At 34.8% G+C, this 15,493-nt stretch overlaps 1 pseudogene; it reads right to left on the minus strand.

The window, feature by feature from the left end:
- Positions 1-627: 627 nt before the first annotated feature.
- LOC143257851 (cuticle protein 14-like) lies at positions 628-5,229 on the minus strand (annotated as a pseudogene).
- Positions 5,230-15,493: the final 10,264 nt, after the last annotated feature.

Here is a 15,493-nt window from a genome sequence, read left to right on the forward strand (position 1 = left end):
TCATGATTTATTATTATCATTAGGTTTTACTGGAAAGCTCCCTTCCCTATTTTCGAAACCTCGAGCAGACCCACGGTACATCAGTAGCTCAGAGGCAGCATTAAATGGTTTTAGCCCTAAAAACTGGGTTCCGTCGCTTCTTGCTTATCAAGCAAACAAACAAATATTTCTACAATTTATTTTGATCACGAAGAAGTTGTAAAGCACACAACAGTAAAACAAATCTTTGTTTAGAGTAATATGATTGTTATTATTTCTTTCCATTATGACTTCCAGTCACCTGTCAAAATGATACCAATTATGTTATGGAATGAGCTGACATGCTTTGTGAAATATTTTCCTCTGCGAATGTTACTATCGGTGAAGTAAAGTGTCAGATGAAACGACTACGGATTTAGGCTTAATGTACCACCTATGCCATAGTGATCGTATCTTGAGTTTAGTGTTATAAAGATATTTCACTGAGACTAAAAAAAAGAACAACAACAATATTTACAATATAGTGTTAATATTGTTTAAAATGGATCATGACATCCAGTTTATTGATATATTCGGGTTTAATATAAATTTAAGAGAAGTTTACATGGAGACGAATTTATTTGTTGTTTAACCACCCTAATATACAATAACCAGGAGTCTAGAAAATTTACAATTATATTCAGAATAATCTTTATTAACATTTGGTTTCAACTTCTAATAGATTCTAACTGTAAAAACTAAATACTCTTTGATGAAAAATACAGAAGAAAAACTACTTATTGGAATATTAAACAATAACATATACAAGTTTGGTCTATCAAGCTTTTCAAAATATCTTATTATGCATATTACTGCCAGGGTCCATTAGCTGGAACAGCAATGTGTTTTTGATGACCATATCCAACAGCAGCCCCATAGCCAGAATGTTGCCTGGGTGGGTAGTAAGGAGGAGGAACAGGAGCAGAGGACTGGAAATCGACGTCAGCAGGGTTCTCGCTTTTGGTACCAGGTTCGTTGGTGTAGACGTGAGCTTGGTATCCTTGAGGACCTGCAACGTGCTGAACCTTCCTCTGGCGTCCATCTGCATCAGAAAGTTTGTATGATCCTCTTACCTTACAATATCCATCTCCAGATTCTTGGCGCGCGCTAAACCCTTCAATAGCAGGAGCGACGTAACCGAAAGAATAAGGTGTCGGAATGAAGGATACACTGGTTGTTGACCATAGCCGCCAGTGGTTCCCTATATTTGTAGGAATGAAAAAGATAAATCATACATTACAGTGTGTTAGTCGTTCGATAAGTATACTATTTTATACCAGTAAATTACGTTTATACTTCAGCTCATGTATTTGTGTTTGGTTTATATTTGACTTTTTTTTTTAACGTGTACATCATCGAAATGTTAAAACTGAGCTATTTCGTTTATCATTGTCAGTAAAATCCTAAACTTTATCTCTGTTTAAGTGTGATTTCAAACATTCACATTTCCTCATTGACTTCAATAGATTAACTCCAAGCAAATAATACCCACTAAAATGATGTATAACTTACAATCTGGACAGAAACCAGGTTTACATAGTTTCCTCCTAAAAATCCCCCTTCAGCACCAATGAATTCACCCACACCACCTCCTCCCCATCAATGTATCGGGCTTCAGCCGCAGCAAGATCTCCCAAAACACACAGGAACTAACAATCAAAATAAAAAGTTAAAAATTAAAACTTTTGGACCAATTGAAAAAAACATCTATCAGTAATTCGAACAATTTTTAAACTTAAATAAATATGAAATCCCTAAATTTCTGTTTTATCTAAAATTTTTAAGATAATTGACATAATTTTGAATATAAGTAAATATGTAAAAATTAAAAATCCAGACTAACATGAGTAATTATGTTAAAACCACTAACTACGCTAGGTGGGGTGTGTGTTTGTGTGTTTTTCGTATAGCAAAGCCACAAAGGGCTATCTGCTCAGCCCACCGAGGGGAATCGAACCCCTGATTTTAGCGTTGTAAATCCGGAGACATATCGCTGTACTAGCGGGGGGTCGCTAGGTGGGGCAAAACATTCTTCCAAAATCATGTTCTTTTTATATTCATAGTCAACTTTAACAAGCAAAAACTCTACATACTGTTGGTATTGTTTAAAATGGATCCCTTAACTCAAGATAAATGTTTCTATTGCCTAAAATGGATCCTATTACTCAATGTAGTGCTGCTAATGTTTAAAATGAGTCTTGTAATTCACTATACTATTGCCATTGTTTTAAATGGATCTTTAAACTCAATAATATAATGCTGCTGTTTAAATCAGCATCATGGTTGCAACGGATTTTATCATTTAAACCGTTTAAACTGTTTTATAATAACATATTGATCAACAGAAATTTTCTATTGAGTCAGCAATAAGCTTAATTAACAGTTTAATTGAGCAACATAAGATATGAAGTCTAAAAATACAAAGAAATCTAAGAGATTATCTGATGTTTGATTGGCAATTTGACTAACCCAAGGGAAACTCACTTTAGAGAGAAGGTGTTAGCCAATACGTAAGTTAACCGACAGATAGAATATTTAGGGTCGTGTGCTCAAAGTATTCTCAAACTTGGCTAAGAAATATTAAATACGAAAGAAGTTCTTTGGTTGAGTGCATTAGCTGTTGGAGCTTATAAGCTTTTATAGTAGCTAGAAATCACTTTTTTCTTCACGTTACTGTAGTTGTAAGCCAATGAAATGAAATGTGGAAGTCAGCATTCAAATGTCAATCACGTAAGATATGTATGTTCTTTAATTAAGGGTCAGGTATTTCTGTGGTCTACTTCATAAGCAATTTCCTTCAATGTCCTTGTCTGTTTTCTTTCAACTGCCTCCAGGTTAGACGTCACTTTCTTCAGCTCTGAGAAGCAGTTGAGTAAAAAAGTGCCCTACTTTATCGAATTCGAAAATGAAAGTGTTGTTAAAAACAATTAGGAACCACTGTGCTATCAATGCGAGGCTTAAAAATAGTTATGGTAAATTTGAGACAAGAAAAAAACCTTATATAATTTTATCAAGTAGTTACTTTAACCAGTGAATTATTCATTGGAATTTCTTTGTTTTATGTTAGGTTTCGGGCATAAGGGTATTGTTTGATTTTGAGCTTTGAATATTGAGTTTCTATAAACTAATAATACAGGTTATTTGAAAAGGTTTCTTCACCAGTAGGATAATAGTTCGACCTTTTAGAATTGCTGAACTGGATACATCAACAAATCAAAGCATCTACTTTGTGATTTACGGAAAGAGACACCTGTTGTGACTTATAAACGTGTTCTTGAACAACTGTAAAAATAAGTCATTAAACTTTCGTCTTTTTTTTATTAACGTCCTTCACTATACGTGACATAAATAATTATTTCTTTCAGTCTTATTTAATTCGTCAGTAAAGTATATTTCTAATTTTATCCATGAATAAAACACCATAATAAACCACTAGTGGCACCATGGTAAGTTACCATGGTTAGAAACAGGATTTTGATACTCGTAATGGGCAGAGCACGGAAGACCCATTGTGTAGCCTTGGGCTTAGCTTTAAACAAAAAACTAAGAACAATATTACTGTTTGTATTTGCTAGAGTTACTTTTGATTGAAATAAATATTAACAATACACTGTTGACTGAAACAATATAAACAATAAACTGTTGATTGAAACAAATACTAACAAGATTATAACTTGATCGTCTTCTATAAACACTATTTTTATTAATACTTTGCTTCAGTATTTGTAAACTTGAAGATATTGTGATCCGTAAACTATGTATTTAGTTCTTTTATTTTTTAATGCACATTTAAGGTATTTTAGGCTTAGTTCAGTACACTTTTCTCCTCTTAATGAATAACCTGTTTTCATCGGGAAAACCCAAAGTACGTAGCTTCTTATATTTTAAAAACAAAAATATAAAATAATAAAACATCGTTTATTGGAAATATATTTTTTATTACAATCAAGAATAAATCTGAGAACAGATTCCTTTTTTTTTTTTCAGACAAGTTTAGAGATAAAGTATAAAACAAGAGTCCCATAAATCCACATGTACGTAAGCTGGATTGTTCTTAGATTCAGAGTTTGTGCACTGTTGTTACAAAAAACACATTTCACACTTTGGAGACGGAAGTTCGTTATTATAACTGAAATTTGGAATGATATTTTCAGCCTGAACCCCTTTTCAGACAGGTCAGAGTATAAGGTTTCGACATCACTTGTTACAAACTACTGTTCAATCTTCATAAATGTCTTTTTTTATTTTTCGAATGTTTGAACTGAATAGTACTACGAATTTTAAAGTGCGAAGCTAGTTCAGTGATATCGTAGCTACGACCTTGGTTTCTGCAATTTGCAGTCCAACACGCTAATCCTAGACTCTTATAGACCCATAAAAGTTTGTTTATTTTTACATGTATGTTGTTAAATTTCTTCACAAGTTTCAACACGATGTCGTTAGGATTTTGGAACTACATTTTTTAGAGATAAGTTATTCTAAAAATTGGGTTGGGCGTGGACTAATATTGAGCGAGACATATACCATTAATCCGAAGCCCCCATGATTCGTATGTCCCTTTCTATTAAAATTCGTTCTCTGACTTTGCCTGCATGCATTATAAGAAATAGGACGAACCTCTATTTGCTTAGAGTAACTTCTAGATTGATTGTTAAGTCTGTAGTTATTTCAATGTTTGTGAAGCAAAAAGTGTAAAATTTGTGGGGAGTGAAGTTCTTAGCAGTAATGAACTTTAAAATTTCTGGTTAGGTAGGAGTAACGTGGTCTAAAATGGCAGGTTAGAGACCCTTAACCTCGGGCATAACCATGCATATGTTACTACTGGTTATTAGGAAAATAGCCAGTTAGCAGAAACAGCCGCCTACACAACTATTGTAAAACAAATAGTGGAAGTGCAGAGCGCATGAATCATAAGTCGTTCTTTTTGACCCGAAGCCCGCAACGCTAATCTCGGACTCATTACTAATTTTGATGCTATAATAAAATCTGTCATTCTACTTATTTCAATACTATTTTCCTTTTTCATTCACAAAGCAATAAGCTAAACAATATGAACGTCCGAGGGGTGGGGCAAGAGGGACACTTACCATTTTCCAGAAAATAAGAAACATAATTATTAATTCATTCATTAGGGTACACATATGATTGTTTGTATCCACATCACACTACTTTATACCCACATACCTTGGTAGAATGTTTGCGGAAGCTCATGTTACGCAAAGAATTATTAGTGCTTATTGTGTGCCCCCACCAGTGGCACGGCAGAGTGTCTGTGGACTAATTGTCAGTGCTTGCCGTGTGCTCTTCCAGTGACGCAACAGAATGTCTGCGGATTAGTTATCAGTGCACGCTGTGTACCCTCCCCCACAGCGTCACAGCAGCATGTCTGTGGGCTCACCCATCTAGAATCACGTTTTGATACCCGTGGCGGGCAGAGTACTGAAAGTCCTTTATATAACTTTGTACTTCATTCCTAACAAGCAAACAAACCAGTGCATTTTTAACGACGAGTGTTGAAGCCCGCATATTAGCACCGTAAGCAGCTTAGACACTGAGGGAGGGGGGGAGGACTGTCGATTTGACACCCATGAGACCTGTTTGATTAAAAATATATAATAAAATGTAACTCTATGGTGGAAGTTTTTTAACAATTTATAAAATATAAAACTTATTTCATACAATTTCATATATATATAAATATAACACTATGTAACCAAATTTTTACCTTTTCTTCTTCCTGGGCAGAAAGTATTATTTCCCAATTCCTTATGCCTGAAGTAATTAAGAAAAATACCTATTTTCTTTAAACCCGTTTACTGGGAAACTCGGTTGAAACAACTTCGTGTTGCAGGAAGTAAGATTCCCTTGAATGTATTCAACCTCCCGACCTGTATTATTCGAAAGATGTTGGTTCACTGACACTTGCAGGCAGCTCAAGGTCGGAAATTGACGCGATAGCTATTAAAAGAGAATGTCTTCCCCATTCATAAACTAGATCACCAATAATACTGAGGATTCTAGTCACATTACCATGTGTCTGGTAGTATGCTCATTAAGTCTATATGTAGTACCGATAAACGTTTAGAAAGAATACCGTCTGTCTTCATGAGGAACGGTGGATATAAATGCATATTAAAGTCATACCACTTATCTGTCTCTCCTTCTTCTATAATCAAAGAGATGTGTATTTTTCACTACGTTAAAAGTAAACTTCAATCTTTCGTGTATGTTGGTCATTACAGTTTGTTTGAATATGTAACCATAAAAGTAAGCTGTGTTTCTACTTAGATTTAAACAAATACGTAACGTAAGAGTTTTGTAATTTAAGTACGTTAAATAAACCAGTCTTCTGGTGAAACCTAGTGGTCATTCTACCACTCTTTAAACTGAAAAGTCTTAAAACATAAGAATTATTAATAAAATTATTCAAAAAGTAACAACACGAAAATATAAGTGATTAAAAAATGTCTGATTAATTGAACCTTACCGAAGGAGGTCTGGTGGTATAAGCCAAATTTCAATGTTCTGTTAGAGCAAAGTTGGTAGTAGGTGTTACTCAGAGGCTGCATTTTCTCTAATTTAACCGTTCACACTTAGTGAAGGCTATGTACAAATAGCCACATATACAGCTTCGAGTGTTATTTTGAATAAAAAGAAAGAAAATATCCCACGGGTGAATCCTCTCGGCGAATATGCTGTGGGTGCGTAATAAGAGTAGTGGTCAAATCCAGATATTTGGTCAAAAGTAGCTCAAAAGGTGATAGATAGTAGGTAGTGTGAAATTACTGTCTTCCCTCTAGTCTACCACAAGAGTAGCTTTGAGCAAAACTCAACAAACGAACAGGCAGTTATAAGCGTGCTGTTTCCTGTGTAACAGAAAATAAAACAACTTCGTGTCGATGGCATTTCGTAGATATAAATTCACACGTAAAGAGAACGAAGGAAAAGTGCTGCCATTTTGTTTATCGCAGTCACTGCATTGCAGATCAAACGATACAAATGCCACTAGGGTTAGGTGAGATGGCCAAATGAAATGAGATCTCAAATGATAGCAGAAAATATGATTTTGTCTCAATGAAAATAAAATAAAAAATATAGCGGACATCAACGAGGCTTAACCATAGGGTGCAAAATAGAACACGTGGATAAATTGATAAAGGTTCATCGCTGTAGAAATATTGTTGTTCCAAACAAACCTTATTTCATCCATCATTACAGTTCCTACCTGGGTATACATACGTTATCGTTAACAGATCATGGAACTTAAAGTCTTTAAAACGTTTAATAAAACTGGTAATTATAAACCTGAACAGGATTAAGATTCAAACGATACGTGAACAAGTTGGTCAGTCATTGCAGCGAACGAGTGACCGATGTTGTAATCACGCTTCACGCATATGTTTTTTTTATATAACTGCCGGAGAAAATTAAAAAGTTTTAATCAAATCAGAAGTTATATAGGCAGCACTACTATTGTTATTAAATAATAATGAGCCTGGGATAAAAGTTCGATTTTGTTTGTTTGTTTGTTTAGAAATTCACCAAATCTGCACACGAGACGTCCTTAATTTTGCAGTGTAATGCTAGAGAGAAGGCAGTTAGTTATCACCTCCCACCGTCAACTATTGGGCTAATATTTTACCAGCGAATTGTTGGATTAGCTGTCACTTTATAACGCCCTCACGGCAGAGAGGGCGAGCAAGTTTGGTGTGACGAAGATTAGAACCTGCGATTACGATCAAGTCATGTACTGGTGGGTATCCCGACATTTCGCAGCCACAATTTCGTACCCGATTCTTGGCAGCCAACAATTTGACAGCCGAGCTCGTAGGCAGCGGTCAATTTAGCACCAAGGAAAATTGGCAGCGGATGATTACCCAGCCGAGTATTTACATCAACATTACAGTTTAAGAAAAAAGACTCATATATCATACAGCCATGTAGTCACATTTATTCACTGTCAAAATCATACAGCCATGCTGCCACATCTGTTCGCAGTTTAAAGCAGTAGGAATTGAATTAGATCTTTTTCTTGATATTCGTTAACTATACGTTGGACTCTTTGATTTGCAGTCTCGTACTTTGCCTTCTTCCTTGGCGGTTCATGCCCTGCAATAATTTGTTCCAGAATATTTAGATTCATTTGGTATTCTTTTTTCAGATGTTCAATCAATACTCTATCGTCTCGGACATGAATCCGCGGTGAGCAGTGAAAAGTTCTGCAATTTTCACACATGTAGAAAGTTACCGGATTGTCCTTCTTGCTACCCTTATCTAATAAATAAACGTATCCATTGTTGCATGCCTTCGGCTTTCCTCTATTTGATATTACATATGTTACTGGTTTGTTCATGATGTTAATAATCGGCTGTTTGAAACTGTTTTAAAATAAATCGATGAAAGTTTAACGAGAAGACTGTGGTTGAAGTTCTAACAGTAAACGCAAACATTTTATATGTTTTTTCCAGGTTTAATAGTGACGTCAATTTTTAAATGGATGTTAATTTGTTGTAAAGTTAACATTAGTAACATCATGAACAACACCATAACTTAACTATGTATTGCTGGGCTGGGTAATCATCCGCTGCCAATTTTTCTGGTTGCTAAATTGTCCGCTGCCAACGAGCTCGGCTGTTAATTTGTTGGCTGCCAAGAGTCGGGTGCGAAATTGCGGCTGCGAAATCTCGAAGAACTGTAATGGTGGTGCCCCCCGCTAGTTCAGCGGTAAGTCTACGGATTTACAACGCTAAAATCAGGGGTTCGATTCCCGTCGGTGGGCTCAGCAGATAGCCCTATGTGGCTTTGCTTTAAAAAAACACACACCGTAGTGGTGTCACACAAATACCAAGGGTAGCTGTCTTGTTGAAACTTAACACAAGGAAAGGGTATCTACTTAGGTATAAAACAGTATCGAAATACTTATTTGGACAACAATTTTATCGGAATATACTATGATAACCCAATTATATTTACAGGTAACCAAATTTACAATAACATATTGTAAGTGAAAATATAAATAACTTACACTGTGTTACTTTCATCTTAAAATAATTTAACAATTTACTTTCAATTAACAACTTAGTATTCACAAAATATGAAACAAATGACAAACTTTATAATAAATTTGTACTATTTCTATTCATTCTTTAATTTTCACTGCAAAAAGGAATTAGAAAAAACTCCTCCGTTAAAACTGAAATGCTAAACCTCACTGTGATATTTAGTTACTTCAACTTATGGTTTTTATTATTTCATTTAAATCACCAGAGTTGTGTCATTTATCTTTCTGTATCAGTGTTTTTAAAGGTTATGTAAAATTTCAATTGGTTGTTCCTTAAATTGTACATAGAACACAAGGGTCTCGGTCACTGTTAAAACCTGAATCACATGAAAAATAATATTAAATTTGTTCGTTAGATTGGCTCTTTCTCGACATCGTTACGATCTGTGGAAAGACTAACTCATTAAAATGTGTGGTAGGACTGCATTACTCTCAATCGTTATAAAGTGTGGCAGGATAAGCTCGTCAGCATATGTGGTAGGACTGGATTGTTATCTATTGTTTCACTTTGTTGTAGATCATATTGTTATCCTTCGTTATAATTTGTGTTAGGACTGGTTCGATACGTTCTACGACAGAACTGAAAGAATGCGATCTTGGAAGACTGAATATTTATCTTCATTAGTTGACTGAATTGTTATGATCTCAGGGAGGACTGGACCATTAGAATCCGTGTTTGGACTAAGATTTAGAGTAGGACGTGTTCATTTAGTTTTGTCGTGAAACTGGATCATTAGGAAGGGAAATTTGTAATGTCACACAATTAAACGAGTTTGTGTTTTACTATAACAAAGCCACATCGGGTTATCTGCTGTATCCATCGAGGAGAATTGAGCTCCTGATTTCAGCGTTGTAAATCCCTAGACATATCGCTATCCAACCCGCGGAACTATTAGACGAAGTATAACATACTGGAAGTAAGGTTTAGTATTCCACACTAAAGAAAAATATAATATTTTGCAGAAAAGTTCACTCTTAAATAGTTGCTATGTTATATTTGGAATAGTATTTTATTTTATTACAAGTTAATTAAAAAGAAAAAAGCTGAAATATAAACAGAATTAGTGTTATTGATTTGAACAGATACATAACAAGGGATCGAATTATGGACGTTGTCATTTTAAAGTCAGTAGACCAACGATTATCTCGTGAAACGTTCGGTTTCTACGTCTTTGCACTTCAAATGTTTCTTAAATATACTGTTTCACGAAATTATTCAACACAAAAAAGTTTCAAATTTTGTTCTGATTGTAAAATTTATTTTAATAAAGCGATTTATCATTACATAACTTTAAAAATCTTAGATTCAATATCTTATTTAGTTTGAGTTTTCAAAAAGGAAGGTTAGCTTTACTTTATACTAAAGATATATAACATAATATATTGTGATATCTGTTATTTAGAAAACTTAAGAGACAGAGAAACTTGTTTGATACCTGGAACTCCACTTTATCTTCGTAAAGAGCTCCCTGATGGCTGTGTGGTAAATGAGAGTTTATTAGGTTTAAAGAATAAACGAATGAAAAATTCTTATGGAGAATGTAACCGCTATCCACCCAATATTTGTAAAATGTTTTAGAACTATATTGTGAACGACTTGACCCCTACTTTAATATCCTTTAGGAAGACCTGCAAACTTTATTTGTCTGGACTACAGACCCGAATAGGTTAAATAATCTTCGTTCATTTTGGAGTACTATAACCAATGAGCGTTTCTCACACAATGAATAATAAAATCAATGGTCTTATTTCTGGTTTTCTGAAATAGCCTTGGTTTGAAACATCTCTGCTTCTTCAGTTTGAAAAGAGTGTTTTGTTAAAAACAATGGCCTACTTTTCTCTGTGATTGTGTGTTATGAAAGACAGGTTCTAGTGATTAGGAATCTTACACAATAAGTAGCTATATAACGTTATAAAATCCATATAATATCACGTCTCTTAGGATTTGTTTATCATAGACCTTTTGGCTTTGATACAAAATGTATGAACCTCTTTGAAAATCTTATTAAAAACCTCGAGGTCACATAATACTCTATTAACGTTCATTAGCCACATCTTTAATAATGATCGGTTGACCCCTATGATGTCATTTCACAATATTAGCTATAAATCTTTATTCTATTACGTTTTGTTCATGTGGCATATAATTTTTATATCTGTAGATAAGCCTTACAATTAGGGATACTCAGTAATTATGAAACATTTTTTAAACATTAATTTTAAGGTGTGTAATCGTCCTAGAAAACATAATCCAACGTCTTACCTTTCGTGTGCCAGCATTCATAATTCATGACCTTGTGCTATTAACAACTCGTATATGGAATCAAAAAAGTGATATAAAAATAACTAATCGGACCGTATTGTGTAGTGTTAACTTCCACAAGGGTGGAGTTTAAACTTTGACCTCAGTTAAACGTTGTTCTTTCTTCAATGCTTCGGAGCTACAAACGCTGATGCAGGTGTTCGAACTCTGTAGCGGATGTTTAATCTTATATATTCTATTTTCTTAAGAAGTTGCTGTATTTTTAATTTTTGAAATGAAGATGAATGAAGAGTAGGTATTTTATTATCTTATTACTCACCAGCTGGCGTACCTGACACATGGGCAGAAGTTATGTGGAATTAGAATAGAAAGTAGTATTATATTTATATAGATAACATACAACAAAAATGCTATTATGTTTATACAGATTGAATTTTCTATAATTCTATTTAAACATAAAATTTCTTTAATTCTATTTAAACATAAAATTTCTATAATTCTATTTAAACAAAAAATGTCTGTTATCCTATGAGACATAAAATGTTTTTATGACTGCTTATATAACATTTTCACTGTATTATCAAACAGCTAGATTTTAATTATAGTACGAAATACACTTTATCATATAATATTTTTTCTCTAATTTCATTATATGATAAATTTTAAAACTTTATTTTACAGGTATAGTACCTTTATTGACAGTTTTATTATAAAACGAGTTTCATAGACTTTTATGACGTAGTAAGCTTTTAATGGTCGTATGACAGGTTAAGATTTCTAGAATTTTAATATACATTCCTAGCCAAAACCTTAAGGCCAATGAACATAAAGAAAAAATATGCATTTTGTGTTGTTAGACTTAACCACTTATTTGGGTAGAGCTTCGAAAGATGACAATAAGAAAAGGGAAAAAAAACAAACGTTTTTAGAATTTAATATAGAAAGTGTAAACACTATGATATTAGTCTAAACACTGGCTGGTCAAAAGTTTAAGATCATACTGAAACGAAGCGTTAATCGGTAAACACATAACGAAATTTAGTAATTTGTGTTCAACATCTCCTACTGACATCTCCTGCGTTACATTGGGTAAAAACATGGAAAGGCTAAAAAGTTTACAAAGTGGCAGAATTGTAGAGCTGCAAAAGCAAGATCTCTCTGTACGTGCCATTGCTGGTGAGATTGGCGTCGTACAACTGCTATTGCAAATTTCGAAAAAGACCCTGAGGGATATGGAAGAAGAATTTCAAGTGGTCGGCCCAAGAAAATTTTGCTAGTGTTGAGCAGGAGGATTCGACAATTTGTCCGGCAAGATACCAGCCGATTGTCGTACCAGATTAAGGCCCTTACAGACGCAGAATACAGCTCAAGAACAATAAGACGGCATCTACGAGAGAAATGCTTTAAAAACCGTAAACGTCTTCAAAGTACACGCCTCCTTCCACACCACGAAACAGATCGGTTAAACTTTGCTGAGAAGCACCAAACATGGGACGTGGAAAAGTGGAAGAAGGTTGGATGGTCCAGTTGGCTTCCAACGTTACTGGTACGATAAGAATATCCCACCGGAGACATTTTCTACACGACACAGTGGAGGAAGTTCCATCATGATCTGGGGTACTTTCTCCTTCCATGAAACAATGGAGCTTCAGGATATACAGGGGCGTCAAACAGCATCTGGCTACATTGGCATATTGGACAGAGCATCCTTATTGACTGAAGGCCCTCGCTTGTGTGGAAATGACTGGATCTTTTAGCAAGACAATGCTGCAATCCACAATGCCCGCAGGACAAGGGACTTGTTCATAGCGAATAACGTGATTCTTTTGGACCATCCAGCGTGTTCACCCGAACTGAACCCCATTGAAAATGTTTGGGGGTGGATGGCAAGGGAAGTCTATAGAAATGGACGTCAATTCAAACAGTGCATGATCTTCGTGAAGCCATCTTCACCACTTGGAATAACATTACAGCCAGCCTTCTGCAAACACTTATATGGACAATACCAAAGCGAATGTTTGCAGTTATTCGTGGGCCCGGCATGGCCAAGCGTGTTAAGGCGTGCGACTTGTTGTCTGAGGGTCGTGGGTTCGAAACCCCGTCGCGCCAAACATGCTTGCCCTCCCAGCCGTGGGGGCGTTATAACGTGACGGTCAATCCCACTATTCGTTGGTAAAACGAGTAGCCCAAGAGTTGTCGGTGGGTGGTGATGACTAGCTGCCTTCCCTCTAGTCTTACACTGCTAAATTAGGGACGACTAGCACAGATAGCCCTCGAGTAGCTTTTTGCGAAATTCAAAAACAAAACAAACAAACAAAACATACAGTTATTCGCAATTACGGCCGTACAACTCACTACTGAGACCTCTTTTTTGGGCATTTCCTATCCTGTTAGAACTTCTTTTTGGTGTGGTTTTAAATTTTTGACCAGCTAGTATTTAGGCTAATTTCATAGTGTTCACATTTTCTCCATTAAATGGTAAAAAAGTTTTTTATTTTTATTTTTCCTTTTCTTATTTTCATCTTTCGAAGCTCTACTCAAATAAGTGGTTGAGTCTAACAACGCAAAATGCATATTTTTTCTTTATGTTCATTGGCCTTAATATTTTGGCCAGCAGTGTATATGTTTTATTATACAATGTTATGATTTAATGGTATTTATTATGTTATATATGCATAATAACTAAGTTCAATATCTCATTTTTAATCCACTAACCTTCAGTAGGAGAACATAATGACAAACGATAAGAGTGGTATTTCAATATTTTTTTTCTGTTTGCACATTTTATGGTTATTTTTTATTAGTCGGAGTTATTTATTTTATTAGAACTGTTTCGTCTGTTTCTGAGAAAGTGGGATGGAAACTCTGAAAATGTCTTAAGTTAGTTTGATATCCTTTCTGATATTCATATATTTTTGGCAGATTTCGATCACTTCTACTGTTAGAGTAAACAAAACTCATAACATATAGTAAATTTAAAAAGATTGAATGGCGGAAGAGATATTTTTAGAACTGCTACTTTTTTATAACTATAGTACTTATTTGGAACCGTAGAAAAATCGTTTGTAAACGACGCTGATCGAGAAAACGTGACGTCTGAAATAGTAAGATATTAGTTTTTCTAAAAATCGTCTGTTTTGGCAGTGACTTGAAAAAACATTTGTCCATCTAAATTCTATCGTTTTATGTTTGTGTAAAATAAATTGACAATCATGCTGGAAAATATGAGTGTTTTGTTAAAACGCAGATTAACTGGCAATGAATAAATAAAAGTATTTGATAAACCGAGACAGTACTGGGCTGTTCTTTGTCAATACTAGGTTGTTACCGCATGTGTTACGTTCTTTTATAAGACTGAAAATATTACAAATTGTGGTAGGACTGAGTCGTTAAGTTCTTTGGCAAGTCTGGATAGTTGCAATTTAAGCAAGGCTAGAGTCAAAATGGATTAAACTTTGTGATACCACACTGTTTAGTGATCAGTTACACTAATAACAATAGTAATCATTGTACCATTGGTACATTTGAATATTTATGCAGGCCTTTGCACTGGTGCTTTGCACTAAGCTTCAGGGCTTATTAGGCTAAAACTCATGGTTTGATCCTAGCGTCACACACGACACGGTTGTGAAACTTTTTGTTAAAACGAACAATCAAGAAATCAATGTTTGTGGTAACTCATAAGGATGCATTGAAGTACATTTATTGTAAACAGCGCCCTCTAGTGTGCAAGCAATATGTATTTTAAAATTCCAACGTTTTTCGCCATGTTTGAATATGGTTAATTCATAATAAAAGTGTAAACGGTAAAAACGGAATAAATAAAAGAACAATATTCCGACGTTTCGGAGGAGGCTCTGTTCACCTTGTTAAAAAGAAACTGATTTTATTAAGAATACCTTCACATTCAAAGAAGTGTTTGAATAATATTAATTATCTTATTCCTTATTATTGAAATATGTGAAACATGAACGCGTTTATTTCAAAAAATTAGATTAACAATGACTTTCTGCGGGCTACGACTGCATCTCAGTGCCTCAGAAGAACGCTCCCTAGAGGCTAAACAGTAAGTTTGAAGTTTCACAGCGCTAAAACCGGGTTTTGATACCCATTGTAGACACACCACAGATAGCTCATTGTTTGGGTTTACG

Source organism: Tachypleus tridentatus, chromosome 7 (assembly GCF_004210375.1).
Source record: "Tachypleus tridentatus isolate NWPU-2018 chromosome 7, ASM421037v1, whole genome shotgun sequence".
In the NCBI taxonomy this organism is placed as follows: Eukaryota; Metazoa; Arthropoda; class Merostomata; order Xiphosura; family Limulidae; genus Tachypleus; species Tachypleus tridentatus.